Raw genomic sequence first — 22,036 nt, 5'->3', positions numbered from 1 at the left:
AGCACCTTTCTTACTAGCTCATTCGCTCCTTCCTAACACAGCATTTCTGTGCCTGGCCTTATATTAGATATTGGATGTAGGTGGACAAATATTACTTATTTACAAATAGCTTCCAATATTAGCAAAATCTAACAATTATTTCCCCCCAAATACTTAATTTTTGTTAAACTCTTAAATTCATACTTGGTTAAGAACTCAGTTTTCTATCACAGCATATGAACTTCAGTAACAGTTTCTCAGTCTCAGTGGCCAATGACATTGGGCTCAATTAATTCTTTGTAGCAGGGTGCTAGTTCATGCATTTTAAAATAGCAGCATCCTTGGTCTGTATGCTTCAGATGCCAATATACTATGCTACCCAAGTTACAAGAACCAACAGTGACTTCAGATATTATCTCTGGATGAAAACTTCTACAATAATCTACTATACGTTTATTTCAAAATAAAAAAAAAAAACAGGCCAGGTGCCAGTAGCTCACACCTGTAATCCTAGCAACTCAGGAGGCTGAGCTCTTTGGATCACAGGCTAGAAAGTCTATGAGACTCTTATCTCCAATTAACTTCCAAAACCTTTTTTTTAAGCCAGAAGTAGATCTGTGGCTCAAATGGAAAGCTCAGGGACAGTGTCCAGGCCCTGAGTGGGACCTGTGGACATGGAGGAGAAATTGGAGACTGTAGATCAGGCACACTGGACACAGGACAGATGTTCCTCAGCTTGAGAGATGTCATGTTAGTGATGACAAACTCTCCTCTCTTCTTGCTTACAGACACATAAACTGTATATACTGGCCATATTGGAGCACTATGGGACTAACAACAAATAGTTCCTCCAAAAATCAATGACCTCCACAGGACAGTTCTGAAGCTCCAGTGGCCTCTATTACCTCATATATTTAAACCTAAATCATGCTTTATTTCTTTTATAGACTCAGCCTCCAAATATTGAAAAACATGACAGAACATAGGAAGAAAAAGACAGTTTATGGTGACCTTAAAGTTTATGGAGGAAGCTTGTTTCCCTTCATTCCCACTTACCCAATCCCAATAAACCATGTAGACCTTCTAGACAGCATTCTTCCTGTAACTGTGGGCTTCCAGTTTTTAAGAGGAAAAACAAATGGGAGGATGACAATATAAATAAACTGCTTAATGACCCTGACCATGCTCCTAATTACCAATTAAATATAAAACCTCTTTCATCTGAAGTAGGGGAGGGAGTAGCAGAGGAGAGAAAATGAGTTTAGGAGAGAACAAATTACCTTTTTAAAATTCTTGACTCCTTTTAGCCCAAAGGTCTTTCTTTTTGATATTGTGAAACTACTAGAAAAGCCACATGCCTGACTGCCTGAGGCTTTTCCTTGCTAAAGGCATGAAGGAGGCTTTACAAGACCATTTCTCTAGTGAATGCAATCCAGCCAACCCCATCTCTGCACACTTGGAAGGAGGGACTCTTTTCAACTTCTTCTGGGTAAAGACTCTGACTTTAAGCAGGAACAATGTCAGCAAAAAAGGTAACTGACACCTTTGCCTCCAGAGGTCACAATACCCCTCAAGCAAAGCCTGGATTTTCTACTTTGTCTCTATGGTTGGCTTAAAGTACCCAAAAGGACTTCTAACCTTTATCCTTTATTACTCCTGCCATTATGAATCCACATGTTGAATATATTCTTAAAGGGTATGATGTTAAAGTAAACCTACGCAATATTAAAAGATAAAAACTGTTCCGTGTTGTAGAAAAACATTAATCAAAGCTTCCCAAACTGGCTTCAAGTGGCATAGTTAAGGGGTGCTGTCTAAAGATACCACTAACTATTTATTTCTGATACAGTGTCCAAAGGCCACTCTGGATCTGCTTCCATCAGAGTATCACATCTTCCAACTACCATAAATGCTAAGACTGGTTGAGCCCTTAGACAAAAAGGCCATGTCTAGGAAATACTACAAGGTCTGCTGTCTCTATTTAAGGCAAGCCACATCCACATGATGATAATAGGAATGTTTCTGAAATTTCAGAACTGCAAATTGTCCCAAAGAATGTACAAAAACAGTAAGACAAATAATACATGAACAGAATCTTTTTAATCATGTAACACTGGCTTCTCACATCAGGAAGATTAAACAGAATATTTATACATAGTCTTCATACACATTTGTTTTCTCCCTCTGTGAGTATACACATGCTTGTCCGTGCCTGGGTCCTCAAGACCACATATGGCCATGGGTTACACTTTCTGGAAAAGAGTCCAGTTTGGATTTGTTTTTTGCTTAGGATATGTTCTCTGTCTTTTCTCAATTTTTTCAGATGTCCGCATACACCACAGACTCTGACTTGTTAATCTTGTCACTGTGATGTCCACCAGAGTAGTCTAACTGTGCCTATATAACTGGCCCCCAGTATATTCCGGTTTCTAGTTTTTCCTTTTATAGATGACCACCAGAATCACGCTGATGAGCAGAGTGAGCCCTAGGACCACAGCAGTAACTATACCCACTACCACCCTAACTGGCAAACTCCCTTTTTCCACGACTGGCAAACTCTCTTTTTCCACATCTGGCAAACTCTCTTTTTCCACGACTGGCAAACTCTCTTTTTCCACGACATAGAGTCTAATACGGCCAGGCTGGACAACAATGTCAGGAGGGTTTTTGACATCACAGATGTAGGTGCCATTGTGTATAAACTGCATATTTTCTATGTTGATGGATGCATCCTTCTTGTCGAGGTCTCCAGCCCAGCTGATTCTGTCCTTAAATGGTGGATAATTCCCAAAGTATACTTGCCCTTGGAAGTAGTGGAAAAACGACACAGTGGTGTTAGTCCCCTCTGGCCGGAAGCTCCAGGAAACAGTGGTTAGCCGGCCAGTCACATTGGTGGACCTGAATGTGCATGTGAGCTTCCCTTGTGTCCCATTTGCCACAGAGATTTCTTTTGGTGTATATACTTCCAGCGTTGACACTCTAGCTGTCAACAGCCAGAGCACAGCCACAAGCCCCGACCACAGCCAGCGTCTGCGGTGCGAGGTTGCCATCAACGCCCCGAGTCCGGCGGACGCAGCCATGGTCCTCTGGGTGCACCGAGATTCTTAAGGTAGAAGCTTCCTGCAGGATGAGTTTTTTCTTCCTCTGAGAGAAAAAAAAAGGTTCCCATTGGTTACTGTGTAGATCTGAAAACTTTTAAGTCCTGACGGTTATATTTTAAATTATTTTCTTTGCTCATCAATTCAAACAGATGCCAACAGGTACAGATCAAGTCTTACACACCAAATATCTGATTAGGCTCAGCTGAAATCACCCATCAAACACAGTTGTTGTTGTTTTTTAGTAATTCTTCACTGTTTGTCTTTTCCAAAGTGATTGATCAAAAGTCCCCCTCCCCCAAGGACAAAGTATCAGCAGATCTTCACTTTTTATACCAAAAAGAGGAGGCAAAAATGAGCATGAGTTTGGTACGCAGTTCATGTTCTCTCTGTTGCCAAAGTTAGGCAACAAACGTGACTTTTGACAGATGTGGCAAAGAGGAAAACATACCCAGCTGCATGATTCAGTGTCTCAAAGGCAAGTAAGTTGCTTAAGAGAAATTCAGCTATTTCTTGTATCCAATTGGGGAAATGATCAGATTCTCCTAAAGGAGACAGAAGTAGCCCCACAGCTTCAACTGAATTCAGTATTATACTGAATGTTCCAATGAGTTTAGAGGAAAGTCTATTATAATAGTTATCCATAGGAAGTGATGCTACATGGGCAAAGTTCAAGTGTGTAAAACATTGTCAATACAGCATTAAAACAATGAGGTGCTAATCGCTGCTGACTTGGATAAATCCAGAGCTAATACAGATTAGAGGAATGCAATTTGGGCATGTATTATCACTTATACCTTTTTCAATCTGTAGTTCCTAAGCCCATGGGTGGATGTAAATGATAATTTCATTCTTGAAGAAGGAAGTAATTGCAGTGCAGCTACTTTACGCAACCATAGATTGCCAGAGTCACAGTCTCATATTCTCTCTCTCTCTCTCTCTGCTCATGCTAGTTCTGAGGCTTGAATGCAAGTCCTGGGCATGGTTCTTTAGCTTTTCTATTCAAGGCTGCTGCTCTACCACTTTAGCTACAACTCCACTTCTGGCTTTTTGCTGGTTTATTGGAGATTTAACAGTCTCTTAGATTTGTCTGGCAGGGCTAGCTTTGAACCACAATCCCCAGATCTCAACCTTATGAGTAGCTAGTACTACAGATGTGAGCCACTGGTGCTGGCAAGACTCATATTCTTAACTGGCTATATTGAGAAGATTGTTATCTTTCAAAAACAATGGCCTACCAAGGCGATGTGCCTGAATAGATGCTATCTCTCATCTGTATTATGGTATGAGACTAAGGTCACCTATTAGAAAGGGAAAGGAAAACTCTTTGAAAACTACTAAAACACAAACCCAAACAACTCCAAAGGAGCTTAGTGCATTTAGAGTTCCCTATCATGAAGATGAGTTATAATGATCTCAAATAATTCCAAAGAAGATATAAATGGAAACAACCATGGTTTTTATAACATAGCCACAAAACATCTTTGACCTATGGATTTTTCTGGTATGTCTGCTAGTGAAAACTTGTGAGGAAGATTAAAAATGGCTGCCTGACTTTAGCTATACCTCATATTTAGACATGAGTACAAGTTTCTTACCATTTCTTCTAGGCCGAACATAACTGATGAATTGCTCATATATTAATTAAAGTCAAAGAAGATTATTTGGGTTTTGAGGCATTGATGTCTCTTTGTAATCAGAAGATAGATGTTTTTTGTTTGTTTGCTTTCAGTTTACATTAAAGTTTTGATAAAAAATTTTTCCAGTTTTCTCCACTTCCTCCTTCTTTTGCTGGTATTGGGACTTGAACGCAGGACCTCATTTGCTGATTTATTTTATTTTGCTTTTTCACCTCTGGTACTCTACCACTTGCACCATGCCTCCTGGTCCCTTTAGATAGTTATTTGCAATGGGAGTCTCATAAACTTCTGCCTAAGATGAGTAGCTAGAATTACAGGCATATACATTTGCCATGTCTTTCTTTTTTAATCCTTCTTCTCTGTTCCTCTTTTTCTCCTCCATTCTCCCTCTCTCTGCCTCCTCCTTTTAATCCTTTTCTTTCCTTTTTCTCCTTCTCCTCTTCCTATTCCTCCTCCTTTCTTATCTTTCTTTCTCTCAATTTTGGACCTTTTTAATTATGCCATGTTTGTAAAAACAAAGTATTGAATATATGACTTTTATATTTTGTGGCTTTATAATGAACCATGCATATATATGTATGTAAATACATATATATGACACTTATTTTTACATAAAATCTTGTATATGTTTAAAAGTATCTCAAACTGTTTTCTGCTATCTATATATTTAATTTTTTATAGTTGACTGGTTTTAATTTCATACAGTTAGTGTATGGTATGTAGTTTAATGATAAATTCAATTTCCATGTGATTGTTACAATTAGGCAAAGGAATTATCTGATTGATACTTTGCAGTATCTTAGTTTTATGTAGGTACTTGTGTTTATTTAGAGCCCCAGATTGTTTTCATAAAAAATTTCTCCAAAAATGATTGACTTTCAAACTGTTGTCATGTGAACATCTTGAAATGAAAAAGCAAACATGACTCTCCTGATTTGTGTTTTAGATCATTTGTATTTAAAATTAGGTTTAAGTTTTTAGGGCTCTTGAGTCAAACTAAAATATTATAAATCTGTTTTTAATGTTTTCTTGAAATTATTTAATTACAAAATATGATAATGCCATGCCAATAGTAGCTGCCCTTTGGCTTGTTCTTATCTTTCAAGTTTCTCTGAAACATTTTATATTTGAGAACTTAGACTGAAAAATTGATTGCCCTTTTCTCAGTAGATTTGTGACCCTTTAGATCCACAGGTTATTAATTGCTAAAGTACAAGTATGTAAAATTTATCATAATTTTAACATACTTTTTGTGTCACATTACAGCAAAGCAGCTGGTATTCTACTACAAGTTTGTTATAATCTCTTAAAGATAGTTCATTCTTTATGAGAGCTAATTAATTAAAATTACATTTTTATTGTGAAATAAGCTTCTATTAATCAAGTTTAAGGTGATATTCTTTGCTATGTAGACAAACAAAATTGAAATATCTTTTTAAAAACAAGTTTGTTATATAAATAACTTTCTTTATTACTATGATTTCCTTTCATATTAATGAGGCCTTTTGAAAAGAGAAATTCAGAATGGTGTGAAGGTTGAAATACTAAAAACCATTTAGTTGATTTTTATAAAATGAAATATTTGTAAATCCCATACATGTATGTGTAGGTGCATGTATACTCACATATGCACACATAAAAACACTCACAAATTTTGGCCCAATGGAATTATATTTAGTGTGTTTTCCTAAACTTTTGTTAATATAACTGAATTCCTTTCAATGAGCATCCTTTTGGAGCTTGCTTTATATATTGTACTGGGATTAAACATAATTTTTATAGACCCACATTATCAAAGTTTTTAAAAAGAGCTTTATGTTTGTGACTCTTTAAAAATGAAGAACAGCTTTGAGACTTACATATCTAAACATGTATCATTTTAAACTTTTACTCTCATAAAAATGCAGTCTCCTTTTCAATTGTTTGATTGTAGAATAACATTTAATTTTGACACAACTTGAAAATCCCTGACACTGGCATGTATTGTCTGGCTGAGCACATGGAACAATAAAGCATGGGAAAAATTCTCCAACTATTATCTCCCAAGTGATATGATCATAGGTAGGACAAGGTATGAACAACACAGATTGTGTCCTTATATTAATTAAGTCTATCAGTGCATATTTATTGTGATCTAATTTAGAATGTTTACTAAGTGCCTAAGATTTGCAGTTACAGTTTTGATACCCAGGGGACATGTAAGTGAACATAAATTCACTAATGAGTACTTCCAAAACCTATTTTGTGAATATCTGATATGATATGTATGGAACTTTACCAATGCCTTTAAAGTACCTTAACACCAGGAATCCATTTTAAGTGAAAACTCTGATTTGAAGCCCCTGACCATGTGTGTACTCACAAAGTATCATAAAATGCCACCATACACTGATCTAAATACATAATAAAGCAGCATCCACTTTACCTTTTCACTGACTGAGACAATGGCCAGTTCTGTTAGGTCACTACCACTAAGAGTGGTCAGATTAATCATGATCTCATAGCAATGGTTGAAATGCTACCATTTTAATTTTTGTTCTGAGTCATTCATTTCAGTGGATAAGACATATATTTTAGCTCAAAAAAGGTAACACACCCAAACCATAACAATTGCCAATTTCACTAAACTATCAATTTTAACAGACAATCATATTTGAGCTCATGGAAGCAGACTAAAAGCTTTTTTCTTCTTTAAAAAATATGACGTCTTTGTGGCATTAAAATTCAGATTTTTTTTCCATTACCAATTACAATCTTGTTGAAAATGGCACATTTTTCTAAGAAGCGGTGCTTTGACAAAATATCTTTGCCCATTGGGCCACTGGAACATACAAAATAAGACAGAGTCCTGTGCTGGTGATTGGTACTTGTATTCATACTATATTCAGGAAGATCTGACCTGAAGATGGTTTGAAGCCAACCCATGCAGAAAAGTCCTGAGTTCAAGCCCTAGCTAGCACGGACACAGTTTTATTATAATTAAGGAGTGACAGAAGTCTAGAGCATGTTGGATCAGTAAACTCATAATTTCTTCCTGTCATATCATTTAGTGATGTCAACCCTTTTTGAAAATTTCAAAACAAAAATCAGGCAACCTGATATAAGTAATGTACAGATGTTAACGTATAAAAAATAGGTAAGTTCTCTTCACAGAAAGAGATCATAAAGAAAATGACTAGAGCTTAATTAACTAAGAATTTTACTTTTGATAATTGTCTTTCAATAAATTTCTATCTTGCTTAATTTGAAGGATTTAGATTCGTCTGGTGGCTTTAAAAATCTAGCATGTCTAACTAAGCATGTAGGGCTTTTCTTCCTTGCTATTAGCCGGATAAGACAGTAGCCATCCACAGTTCACAGTGTCTGTCACCAGTAAATCTTTTCCAGTAACCAAACACCATGATCTGGATTCAAAGGGGGATTTACTCTTAACATGTGGGAATTCATGTTCAAATCTCTCATCACTCCTCTTATTGGTGCTATATTTGCATTATGTATCCTCTGGTGAACTGAAATAGCTTTAGTGTCTTGTGTGAAGCAAGCAAGGAGTCATCTGTTAAACATGTTTGTTTTGTCAGAAAACAGATACAGAGCCCCAAAGATAAACAAACCTCTGTATCTTAACCATAGAATCCCCTTATCTCCACAAGCACTGAGTTTTGTCTTTCTTTGATTTTCTTATTCTAACTTTACAAATTGGTTACTGCACTTTCTGTTCAGAACTTCTTATTGACTTTGATGGTTCCATCAATCCTCTGTTCAAGAGCACATGAAGACTCCAGCATCTTTCCACCCTCTCATCTACCTGTTGCCCTGTACCTCTGCTAAACACAGGCTAAAACAACCCATAATACAATTGTTTATGTTTGGAAGTAGAGAGAGAAGGATATTGGTTCCAAGACAACCAGGGGAAAAGATGGCAAGACTGTCTCAAAAACAAGCCGGGTATGTAGCACGAAGCTATAATCCCAGCTTCATAGGATACAGAAATAAGAGGGCCAAAAGGCTTTCCAGGGATAAAAGGAACAAGGGGTAGAAAACCTAGTCAGTAAAAGGGGGCCCTGAATTCAATCCTCAATGCTGCCAAATAGAAATGGGAGGCGGTAACTAGGAATACAAAGTATGTGGAGTCTTTAGGAAAATTCAGACTGCCTTATTATGAAAATCTGTGTTAGACTCCCTGAGAACATTTCTACCTGTAATGTGCAACATTTATCAAACTTAATCAATCGTATAATTACTTTTAATAATATTTAGAGGACTGGAGATGTGGTTTAAGTGGTAGAGTACCAATCACGAACAAAACAACAAATGAGAACACAAAGCCCCAGAGCTTAATTCCCTCATGCCTATATAATAACACACACACACACACACACACACACACACACACACACACACACACACACACACAAATAATATGTGGAGAGTTTAGAGTTAGGCAAATGCACTTTTGAAAGGAATGTTCTAGAAAACAAATGTTAATGCAAGCAGAAGTGTTGAGACATACCTAAGATTGCCAAATATATTGACATTCAAAGCTGCTATTTTTTATGACGAAACAGTGAGGTTTAGTAATTATATCAGGAAAGTAGCTATAAATGGAGTTGTTTGTCCTTGGGAAAAATCAGTATTTGAATGCTTGTAAGGTATTCTGTCTTATCTTCATTATATATTTAGGGTTGGGACTCAGTGGTAGAACTCTTGTCTAGCATCCATAAGACTCGATGACTTCTATCCACACCAACACACACACAGGTTATTAGTTATGCATTTATATTTTTTTAGTTATGCATTCATATTTTCCACACATACCTTTTCCTCTTAGGTTCTTCATCTTTCTTGTGAGGTAGGGATCAGGGAACAACCTACATGAAAAGAACTAATAGCTAAGCAATGTTCTTGAATAAAGGTTTCTTCAGTAATATATATCATAAGAAAGAAAATTTAAGAAAAAAGCAAGGTACCAGTGGCTCATGCCTGTAATCCTAGCTACTCAGAAGACTAAGATCTGAGGATTGCTGTTCGAAGCCAGCTCAGGCAGAAAAGTCTTCATGAGACTTTATCTCCAATTAACCACTCACAAACCAGAAGTAGCACTGTGGTTCCAGTGGTAGAACACTAGCCTCGAACACAGAGAGACTCAGGGACAGTACCTAGGCCCTGAGTTCAAGCCCAACAACCAACCAAAAAAGAAAAATAAAAACTTTGAAAAAAGGAATGCTTTTTAAATATTTTTAAAATAAAATAAAGATTTATTAAATTTGTGAGATTGTTTTTCTTAAGGAATAGTTCAAATTACCTTTCTAAAGATATATGAGAGAGATCCATTTTAGATATATCAATATACTTATGACCATGTTTGTTATAGGACCAAAATCAATGCCTGTCAAGAAATTCTCTTTTCTTTTTCATATATAGGCTTAGAAATTTTACAATAACAAATAAGCTAGGTGTGGTAGTACATGTATTTGAGAGATAGAAGGAAGGAAAGAAAGAAGGAAGGAAGGAAGGAAGGAGGGAAGGAGGAAAGAAAAGAAGAAGGGAGGGAGGGAAGGAGGGAGAGAGAGAAGGAGGGAGAGAAGAAAAGAAAAAGACAAGGAAAAGGAATAATAAAGCATAACACCCACAAAATTAAACCAATTAAATTGAGAAGATTATTTCTTGAATCAGTGAGAAATCATTTACATAGTTAATCTGTTTATCTCACTGTGGAACATTATACCAAAATAAGGAATGAAAGACATTTCAATCTTTGTTACATGTTCTATTTCTGTTCTTCACCAGCCAATACCTTGTTATTCTCCAAATGAAACTTACACTAATTACAATCTTGCTTCAACAAACATTTTTTAAACAAAGCATCTAAATTAGGGCTTAATGGGTGTTTTTTAAAAAAGTAAATCTTATTAAAATGCCCCATATGCTAAAAGTGGCAATATTTTTATAGAGTTTTGAATGAATATTTTATGACTTTAGGAAGAAGGAAGTTCTAATTTTATTAAAGTACATTTTGTCCTCCTATCGCCTTCCAATTTCAATAAATAACGCAGCCTCCAGTGTGTGAGTACTCAGCAGAACTTCATTATATTAGAGATGGTGCTGTTGCCACATTAAAAGAAATTCAATATTAGCATGAAAACTTCTCGGAGTTTCCCTGCAGGGTGATCACATCGTAGCATTGCTGAAGCAACAGGACCATCATAATTTGCATTTTCTCGGTTTCTTTCCATCTGATAGTCTGTCTCCAAAAGAAGCAACTAGCCTTGACATGTACAGACAGAGGACATGGTTTCCCTGGCAACAGGAACCATGGACCACATGTGACCCCTCTCCAAAGAGTATCTATGCTTCTTTTTTTTTTTTTAAAGAAACAAACAAACAAACTATAAAACAAACAATTTTTTTGCTGTCTCCTACTTCAAACAAGATCAAGTAGTTGGCATTTTAATGTTGACAGAAAATTATAATTCTACGTGCAGCTTCATTGTTTGGCAAACTAACTGTGAATTTGAGATGCTCTTCCCTTTGGGTTCATTTCATCATCATGAGCAATGTCCTGGATTAGGTAACTGTAAGGTCTTAAGCCTCTCTGTAGCTTTCACTGCCTGGAGATCCAGCAGAGGGAGCCCACACATTATGGTTCCTTAAAGGTCAGTATAAATGATAGTTCATTTTAAACTTTCTGATAATAGGACTCTCAATATTTGAAATTCTAGAGATTTCCCAGAAAATTGTAAGTCTTTAATATCAATTTGTCATTCTTTTCATCTAAGTGTAAGCATTTTTAAAGTCAGATGTTTATATCAAGTAAATATTTTAGGTACATTTTGTCAACCAGTTCAGGACTGATAGAAACCTTATCTCAGGTTTCTCAGAATTCTAGCCTTATCTGCCTGCTGTGTTATAAACCAGTTTGATTGCAGACAACCAGGTTACACCCAGAGAAGGCAGTGAGGACCAGACTTTTAACAGTACTTAAAACCATGAGGATCCCTGGCTGATTAATATAAAAGAGCAAGAGGCTTCCTAAGCATTGTTTCCACATCAAGAAAGATGTCTTGAAAAATGACATGCCCTCCATACAAAACTGCAGGGTTCCAGGGCTAGGCATGCTCCCAGCAGACATAGTGAGATTCTGGGTGTTGTTCATCAGCCAAGGTTGAACCATTTGCTCATTTATTCCTTCACAGATACTCATCTATGTTTATTTCTAGTCTAAGTTGAGAAAATATGAACACATAAAATAACTTCCATTCAGTGAGCTCTTACATGACAAATAGTATGCTATACTTTCTGAAACCTTATAACAAACTGATTGTATCTCAGAAAAAAATAAAATTTTCCTGTGATCACAATGGTAATTCATGACAGAGCTTCAATTTGCATCTAAGTATGTAAAAGCCTGAAGTACCTTGCCAATAATCACTGTAAAATATTGCCTTCCTACACACACACACACACACACACACACACACACACACACACACACACACACACACACACACACACACACACACACACACACACACACACACACACACACACACACACACACACACACACCGGAATCTCTACCCATTGCTTTTCCTCCTGCTTCTACTGAAACCAGACATTCTTGTCCTCATCTTGAAGACATGTAGAGAAGAAAAGCAAAACAAAAGGATAATACTCAAGTGTTTACCATAACCCAATCACAATGTTAATACTTTCTTTGTCTGCCATCTTTACAACAACTCTAGGAAAGTATAGATTATCCCTTGATAAATAAAGAAACCAAGGTCCAAGTGTTAACATAATTTACCCACAATAATTCAAATAATTAATATTTGAATTTCAATATTTTTATTTTAGTTTCATTGTTATAGTTATTTCTTGCATAATTATTTACACAATTATGTCTTCTAATCAGTTCTTCAAAAATAGAAAGCTTTTCAGGTAGTTATTTGATCTTAGCTCACAATAAGAAATCTTTGTGAGCGATCTTTCCAAATTTCAAAAAATATTCATTTCCAGTTAGGTTTTTAAGAGTATAAAATGAGCCAGGTGTTGGTGACTCAATTCTGTATCTTCTGGAGGATACTTGGGAGGCTAAGATCTGAGGATCATGGTTCAAAGCCAGCCCAGGCAGGAAAGTCCATGAGATTCTTATCTCTAATAAATTACTCAGAAAAAGCCAGAAGTGGTGCTGTGGCTCAAGTTGGTTGAGTGCAAAAGAAGCTCACGGACAGAGCTCAGGACACGAGTTCAAGCCCTAGGATTGGCTAAAAAGGGGAGCAGCGGGGGTGGGGGGGTTATAAAATAGTTCTTATTAAACTTTTCAACAAAATATAGCTTGTTTAAAAATTCATGGAATTTAAAAACTGGAAAGACCTGTGCCTCTATTTTAATGAACTTTTCTTATGAATGAGAAAGTTGAATTTAAGAGAAATTGGGATTTGCTTAAGTTCTTACATTCAGAGCTCAGAGCTGCCACTCAAACCCAGGAAAACAGAATGTCCCTACTTTGTTTCAAAAAGAACTTAAAGTGAATGTACCACAGATAGACCTGGTCCTCAAGTCCCCTTCCACTGCTAACCTGATGTTGAATCTAGCAATCTAAATGCATTTTTATGGGGCCAAATTGGAAACAGTAAAAAAGAAAATCAATTCACAACTCCAAATTCAATAAAATGTATTTCAAAATTCTTTTGAGGTCAAACAAATGAGCCAAAGACAATAATGTTTTTAGAAGTTTTTTTATTTGGGTATAAAATAAGTTGAACCCTGCAGTGAACATTAAAAATATTAAGTTCAGAGGCCAGTGTGATTATGTCATTCATTTACATCATAAGTCACTAATTTTAGCCATATGGATGTAAATGTGTGCTGTGGATTTTAATTAATATTAATTACCGACCTGTGATTGTCAGAGACTGCTTTCTATCCTATCCTATGCAGAGCGTTTCTAGATAGAAGTTTCAACATACATACCCATACACAAGTGCATAATGCTGTGTCACATGAACACATACACACATAAATGCATGCACACAGTATTTAAAGCAACCCATGATACGCTTGCTTGTATTGTCACTGAGGTAAAGTTCCTATGTAAGGACAAGCCAGCAGCAAGTTCCTCATATGGTCATGATTCTTGCCATCTACAGTAGCTCTGGAAAAGTCCAGGATGCCCTTGGCAAAGAAATCTCAGTGCAGTTAGCTTTTCAAAGTCCTCTCCTGTTAATCTTATAAGATGTCCCATATGGGATCTCCTCAGTAATAGGACTCATATATAGGATTGTTTGAAAAGTCAGATGTGGTGGAGCATATTTGTAATCTTAGCTACTCCAGAAGTGAATTGAGATTCCAAGTCAGCCCAAGCAAGAAGTTGTTAGGATCTCCATTTCAACCAATAAGCTGGTTGTGGACCTTGTACTCCTACTCATGCATGTAGGAAGATTGCTTTCTCAGATTTTGTCCAAAAAGTGACTATAAAAGACTAGGAGTATGCTACAAGTGACAGAATACCTACCTAGCAATTGCAAGACCCTGAGTTCAAACCCTAGTTTAAAAACAACAACAACAGCAGCAACTATAACAGCAACAATAACAACAAAAACACCCAAACTTTGACTCATGTAGGCTAACCTTTGTTATTGGTTCAGTACATTCTAAAACAATTTCAGAATTGGTCTGTGACACAGGAAAATTAACAGTGACAAACACAGTCATTATATCCCAGAAGTCATTCCAAAGAAATTCCAGCTATTAGCTCAGTTTGGAACAAGACCTGTGGAAGTCATTGGAGAAGCAAGACCTATGGAAAAATATCTAAGAATACAAGCACTTTTAAGAAAACAAAACATCAAAACAACATGTTCCATATATGTGTCATTCTTTTTCGTGGCTGGTTTGCCATAGCTCAGTCTCTGACATTTGTAGGCTTTCAATAATTTCTCTAATAAATAAAAGCTGGCAGTCAATACTTACAGTGCTCTTTTGATATCAAGAGGTAGAAAGAGAAATTCTTAAATACGTCATCACACTGAAACCACACTGATTTCATGAGGTACTTTTGTGGAACTGAGAGGCTGTCGCAAACCCAAGGTCACGTGGGGAGGGAGGGACAGAGGTGGTATTTGAAGGGAGAGCTATGCTTCTCAAGGACCGTGCCTTTAATCAGCAGGCAGATTTAGGTTGGAACATTTCCCTCCACAGCCTAAACAATCGGTGTACTCTCTGTTTCCACTCACAATGCTATTTTTCTTAAATGGCAATAATTATAGCATGATCCTATTGTTGCTGCAAGTTTTCCTGGCTTATGTCGGTTTTTTGTTTGGTTTCTGTAAATGCTTTAAAGAAAATAGGGTCCCTGGATTTAAATATAATTTCAGGTCGCTGGTTGATCCATATCCCAAATTCCTGTGAAAATATTGTTTCCCATAAGGGAATAGATACATTAAGGACATCAGAATTGGTGGACAACATGTCATTTCATTCCGTGAAAACAGAGCTAGCCTTTCTATGTAGGAATAGACTTTGGATTATGTAATGCTATAGTGAGCCTAATACCTTGGCACCTAGTGATTGCCTTACTGACATTCAACTTCTAAGGCAGCTAGCATAATGACTCTTTCCCACTGAATACTACTTTAAACAAAACTTAAACCCAAAGTGGGATTTGATATTCACCTCTGAGCTCACAGAACTGCAAATAAGGTCTAAGACCAGGTCAATATGGTCAAATAGCTTGGAATTCAGTCTGATTTCTTTTTTCCTTGTTAATTAAAAAGGAGATCATTTTCTTTTGCTAGTGAGTGGCCTTTGGGTTGGGAATATTGTATAACCCAGGAAAGCATCTTAATAAATTAGCCAGGAAACACACTGTTCAAACAATCTTGGTTTTTTGGCCCATGGGGAGAATACATGGCTAACTGTGCCTGGGCTGAGGATGAAGGTGGAAACAGGTCAAGAAATTGACATGATGAATGTCCAGAATTGCGTTTTTCATTCCTTCAGCTCCAGTAATTTATTGCACTGATAAAATGCCTATAAATTCATTTCACTGATCAAAGACTTAGGAAGTAACTCTCAGAATGTTGGATGTATATAAAAAAATGGATTACCACTTTAGCTTAGCTAACTTATCTAAGAAAGGTCTTGTGTTATACAACTAGATAAATGAATAATTCTTCCTCAATATCTTTTGGTGATGCCAGACAACACATTAGCTACATTATTTTTTTAATCTAAACTTCCTTATTGTCACAGGATGCAAGCTGAAACAAATTAGCGGCACTTCAAGTGACCTCTTCTTAGTTTGCTATAAGTGTACTTGCTTAGTACAGTTTATTCCTTTGAAAATAATACAAATCCAATGTGATTTTTTTCAAGACAGTCTAGAGATAGAATCTAGAAGCAACTAGATTCAGCCACCACTCTAATCACAGAATCTCCTGCTTTTTCAAGTACCTCAAAGGTCACACAGTACAAGCGCATTAACCACAGTTTACCATTAACTATAAGCAGTTAATATTCATTAAACACTCACTGGCCCCATATGCTCCCAAGTTGTGTGATTAAAAAAAATGATAAACATTCTAATTTGAATTTGTAAGCCTTGCTTTACCTCAAGTCCTCCTGATAGGCTCCTGCAGAGTGCTGCTCATGACGCGATGTGACAGTAACAGGACAAGGAGCACATCCGTGGAGGCTGGATGGTACAGTGGTGTATAAGGCGCTGACAGGCCACTGAGCCTACTCGCTGAGCACAGAGACTTTTCAGGTGACTGTAGGCATGCAATCTGTTACTGTGCTGTTTGCTAGCTCTGAGCTCACATCCTGTACTGACCAATACCTCTAGGTGTTGAAATCCTAAGGTAGCAAAAGGAAGAGCAATACATCCCCTTCGCAAACTTATTGTGAAGATCAAGTAAGATAATACACACACACACACACACACACACACACACACACACACACACACACAACTTTGCACGGTATATGTCCATAAGCAATGACTGAGTATGGCATTATCATTATTACCCACTATGGCCTTTGTGATAGTTGAGGGCTGGCACACAGGGAACTCTGAGCAGGCCTTTGTGGAAGAAGCAAATAGATACAGAAGATAGTTTCTTTAGCACAAAGTTCATCAGTTAAAGTGGGTGAATATTCAGCTCAAGTGTTTAGACCTTATTAATACTAGTGTAGCCTATATGTATAAATAAGGTATTTGAGTAATGATTTTTGCTCACTTGGAGAAATCTGGATGTTGACTATGAGGTAGTATAAGTCTAGAGGGAAAGATATCACACGAGGTAATTTTACCCAGAAGAGCTGTCATCTTTTATTATATCCAGCTAAACATAGTCAGCTTGGCTCAGACATGTTTCATGGCCCAAACAGGTCTGGTAGGTTTGAGAGAAAGAAAATGAAGAGCAACTGTAGTTTAAGTAAAATAAGACAGCCATATATTCAGTGTCCTTAGGTTGAGTTGAGGTAGTGTTCAGATTTCAAGACCCAGTGTAGGGTTGCTTATTTCCACAGAAGAAAGGCACTACAGTGGATATTCTCAGCAATTTCTTTTTCTTCCTCATTCTTAGTAAAAAAAAGTGTTGATATCTGATATGAAGGCTGCATTACACAAATGGAAGTAAGAAAGGAAAAATACATGAAAAATCACTAGCAACTTCAATGATGTTAGTTAAATATAGCACATACTATAAATTGCTCTTCACAAAAGAAAAGTTTCAAATTGTATGTTGAAATATTGAGGAATTATGACATTTTACATGTTCTTAAAGACTCTACTATTTTTTTCATCTATTACCTTCAGTCTGATCAACTTATTTCAGTTCAACAACTATTTCCAAAACACTAATGATTTAGTCTCTGAGGAGTTTCAGTTGAAAGATTGTAAATGCAATGATAACTGTGAGGATATTACAAACCAGACTAGACAGGTCACTGTTTCCTAGAGGAGATGAAATGTGAGACATGTTTTGAAAAATGAGCAGGACTTAGGTGGAAAGTAGAGGTCAAGGGAGATGAGTTGAGACTAAGGCATTCCAGGTAAAAGATGCAAATCTGCCAAAGATACACAGGGAGGAAAAGGCTGCTGTGAGGAACTTCAAGTCATTCAGGATTCTCAGAATGTAACCTGAGGGGTGAATAGGCAGGAAATGCTACGGGGCAGAAGATGGAGCCAGCCTTTACTTCACTTCCGTAGCATGAGGCATCACCAGAGGCCAGTGTGTTCAAATCATATTCCTCCGGCTGTTAATCATCACTAGGAAAGAAGGCACTGTTAAGTGAGTATGCAATATCAGAAAATTAGCACAGACAATTGGGGCTGCTAAGATGGTAGTAACTCTGTTAAGAGTGAGTAGCTGCTCCTAGCTCTGCAGCCTGGAAGTCTGAAGACAAGGGATCAGCATAGTCAGCTTCTGGTGGAGGTACTCTTGTGGATTTGTCAACTGCACACTTGTGTATTTATTTGATAGAAGCAGAGGAGAGTAGCTCTCTTATGAGAGGATTAATCCTGTTCATAACACACACCCCCCATCATTTATTTACTTTCCTACAGCCCAAGTTGGAATACCATTGCAGGGATTTGATTTAACAAATGATAAATCTCAAGCGTTTCTCTTCATATTTTTAGGACCTTTGTTAGATGAGTGGCATTTTGTGATTTTGGAAAAGGAGAATAGAGATTCAAAGTTTCTCTAGTTGAATGTTTTAGCAGGATTTGTTTGCTGGAACACAGCTTAGGAAACCACAGTCTCTAAGTTTAGGTATCAAAGAGTAGCTCATTGCATTTGCTGAGTTGATGAAAAAGGTGTGAAGAGATAAATTAGATGGAAGTAGATTAGTTATAATCTCAGTGTACTGTCCTAGGGTGGCCTAAAGTGAGATGGGGTTGGGTCAGACCTTCATTAATAGATGGCGATCAAGAAGAGGAGGCAATTGATTGAGAAGCACTTAGAAACCACAGGGAACACAGTCTGGTGGATGTTATTCTTCTATTTAATTAGAAGGTTCCAACCAGCAGGATGAGACAATAGATTAGCTGTAGAAGGAGAGAAGATTAATGACTAAAATGATTCAGATTTGTGAGTTGAGATAGTCAGAAAGTGGTGCTTTTTTTGAGGCCTCACACAATAGATAAACATCTGGAACAAAGGATTGCAAATTGTGAAAACTGTGACCTTAATTTTCAAGTATCTATGGAACCCTAATGTGAAATATCTAAGTGACACAGATATGGGTCACATGAATGTACAGTGGTAGTTCAATCTCTTGGAGTGGATAAAGTCACTCATCTAGCAAAGACCATAGGCAATTTTACCAAAAGGCAATTTGTAAAAAGGCATCCCTTTTAAGGAAATGAATTTCAGAGAATTAGCTGCTTACAAAATTGTCTTTGGCCTAATTGTTCTTTGGCAAATCACTGTGGGCAAATTGACCTAGAGTTACCAGGAAAATTGTACAATGTAAAAGTAATATGAGGCATAGGTGAACCTTTGGATTCAGAGAAAACAAGTAAAAGAGAAAGCCAAAAGGAGAAGTGGAGGACTTTGGAATATCATCATATATTTCCTATATGATAAATTATACTTCCAAGTGGGTATTTATTATAGAAAATGACTGGGTAAGCAGAAAAATTGATATCAAAGTATTTGAGCTGTAAGAAAACTGGGAAGGTGTGTTTGGCTTGTAATGTGCTTCAGTGATCCAAGGTTGAGATTAACTGAACCTTTTTATTTCTATCAATAGGCAAAGGTTACTCATGTTGTCCACTGCTATTACAGACTTTTACCAGAGCTCATATTAAACCTAGAACTTACAGTCTGCCTATAATAGTGATGGGTACACATAGCTAGACACATTACACATGCATAACTAACAAGATCCAGCATGTTTTAGAATTGAAATAATATGAGTACGTTATTTGTGAGATCTCTTGCTTAAATAAGAAATGACTATGATTCCTGAATTCTAATTTTGGCTTTTTATAACCATGGGAATGTCATCAGCCATAATAGGCTACCTAAGGAATGTGATATGGCTTCTGCTAGCCTGAGACCTGTGCCTAGGAACTCCAGTCTTCAACAAAGAATGGGTGGGAACATTGGTATTGGTAGGTCTTATGTGAGGTCCAGAGTTTTCTTGTCTACTATGAATGAATGGAACATGCAATTGGTTTTTAGTAAAAAGGGAGCAATGTTGCTCATTTTGATATCTGTTAACAGAATCTGTTTCTGTAAAGCACTAAAAGACAAAAGGAAAAAAAACAACTTGGAAATCAGAAGACAAAACAGGCATTTAGAGAAGCTGTTTCTCTTTTTAACTTCCTAATGTCTGAGTTTTAAATATTCTGGTAAACAATGAGAACCCATTCCTAGATTGTAGATCTTAGGTTATAGGCTTATTAAAAAATATAGGAAAAATACATGAAGGCTATACGTGAATAATGTGACCATCTATGATTTGAAGAAATAACTAATATGTTTTCTGCCAAAATCTAAGCATCCAGACACTGGTGTCTTCTGCACACTTTCTTAGAGAAAGTGGAGATGTCTCCCGTGTACTTTCTGTATTATACTATTCTAGTCCCTGGTGTCTTGGGGTAACCTGTATCTATACCTCGAATGTTTTCTTCTTACCTATCTAAAATTCTGTCTATTCTTTTGGTCTTAGCTGAAGATTACTCGCTGAATATTCCATTACTTCTCTTGTTACTACTACTACTACTTTTCTTATTCTACTTCATTACTTTATTGAAATTCTTCAGTAAAATAAAAATTTTTACCTGTGCTTCAATCATTATTACTTCGTACCAAGATATACAAAAGGAAAACTTTCTCATGGTGTTTCCATTGTGGGGGGAGGTGGTATAAATTACTATGATCTTTCTTTCTCCATGGATAACTAGGGATAGAGATGGAGATAGAGACAGGTAGATACATGGATAAAGGGAAGGATATAAAGCTAGCGAGAAATAGAGACAGTTAATAAGGTCTATACATAAAAACAATAGGAGAGTGATCTGGTTACATATGGTGGCGTGCTGATACTTCATCCAGGATGTTATTTTTAATCTCTCGAGCCATATTCAAAAGAAAGTCCTTGCTGTTCTATTTCTTTCCTCATTGCCAGGGCACAGGGTGTACTTGGGTAATAGGCTTCACAGATAATTGTTTATTGACACAATTTTCCACTTTTTATCCAGATAACTTTGGCATCACAGAAGCACAGCTTTAGTTTCCACTGAAATGTCAAGTTGGCCTAAACAGGCTGGCTTAGAGAATTTGTTTGGTTTCATATTTATAGGCAAAGTAAGATGCTCTAAATAAATCCAAAGGGATTCAATAACAATTGTTGGCAGCGATTTCTCCTTCATGAGTCCGTTTTTTCCTTTTCGGTTTTCCCCAATATCATTGCATTACTGGGAGATTTCTTAGTTCAGGTCATGTGGCTCCACCTTGTGACCTTTCACCTCCCTCTGAACAGATGGACAAATGGAGCCAGAACAGGAAGAAGGGTCAAGACAAAGGTTACTGAAGGGCAGTCTTTGGGGCTTAAAGGTGGGGAGCATGTGTGTGGATTAGGTTCTTTCCTCCAGTTAGGCCTTATCCTGACCCTGTTCTCACTGTTCTTATTGTAGGAGGGCATAGGTTGTTTTGAAAAAAGAAACTGGATTTTAACTCAGGAAGTTGTTAGGGCACTGCCAGGAAGAAAAATAAATAAATAGCATAAAATATAAACAGTGGGGGAATAGGGAAGAAGGACAAGGAAATAAACCCCTAATCTCAGGGGGGAGGGGAGTGGTCGGAAGGCGGGGAGTAGTAGTAGTATCAGTGAATCATGCCAAAATTTGTTTCGCCAGGCTCTTGTATCAAACATGGGTTCCTCAGATATAGTTTCCCAACCCTAGTGAACTTTCAAATGGCTTTAGGAAGAAATTCCAGTGTGTTTGGAGTTGGGAGAATTTATAGTATTCTTGGAAAGGATTTTTAAACATTGCTAGTCTGCAAAGAAATAAAATTAGCAATCGAATTTGCTCTACACTGTTTGCCTTTCCCTTCCTATTCATTAATACAGCCTAAATTTATAAAAAACCAAACGAAAACTTCACTAATTGGGTCTATGAGAATACCAGGCATTCTGTTTGTGGTATCTCATTTCCAACTTCATAAGACCTGGAAGGAAGACACAGTTACATTGGTGTTACAAAAACAGCTTAACTGTTCAAGTTGGAGCAATTAAAAAAGAGCCTTTCTCCAAAAGTACACTTGTCAGAGCAGAGTTTGAACCCAGGTCTCCATGACTACC

The 22,036-nt window shown here is 37.0% G+C and overlaps 1 pseudogene; it reads right to left on the bottom strand.

Annotated features, from left to right (window-relative positions):
* Window positions 1-2,098: 2,098 nt before the first annotated feature.
* LOC138806309 (myelin protein zero-like protein 1 pseudogene) lies at window positions 2,099-14,766 on the bottom strand (annotated as a pseudogene).
* Window positions 14,767-22,036: the final 7,270 nt, after the last annotated feature.

Source organism: Dipodomys merriami, unplaced genomic scaffold, assembly GCF_024711535.1.
Source record: "Dipodomys merriami isolate MVZ:Mamm:240054 unplaced genomic scaffold, mDipMer1.0.p SCAF_4, whole genome shotgun sequence".
In the NCBI taxonomy this organism is placed as follows: domain Eukaryota; kingdom Metazoa; phylum Chordata; class Mammalia; order Rodentia; family Heteromyidae; genus Dipodomys; species Dipodomys merriami.
The sequence above is the reverse complement of the archived record's forward strand: the minus strand, read 5'-3'. Positions and strand labels throughout refer to the sequence as shown.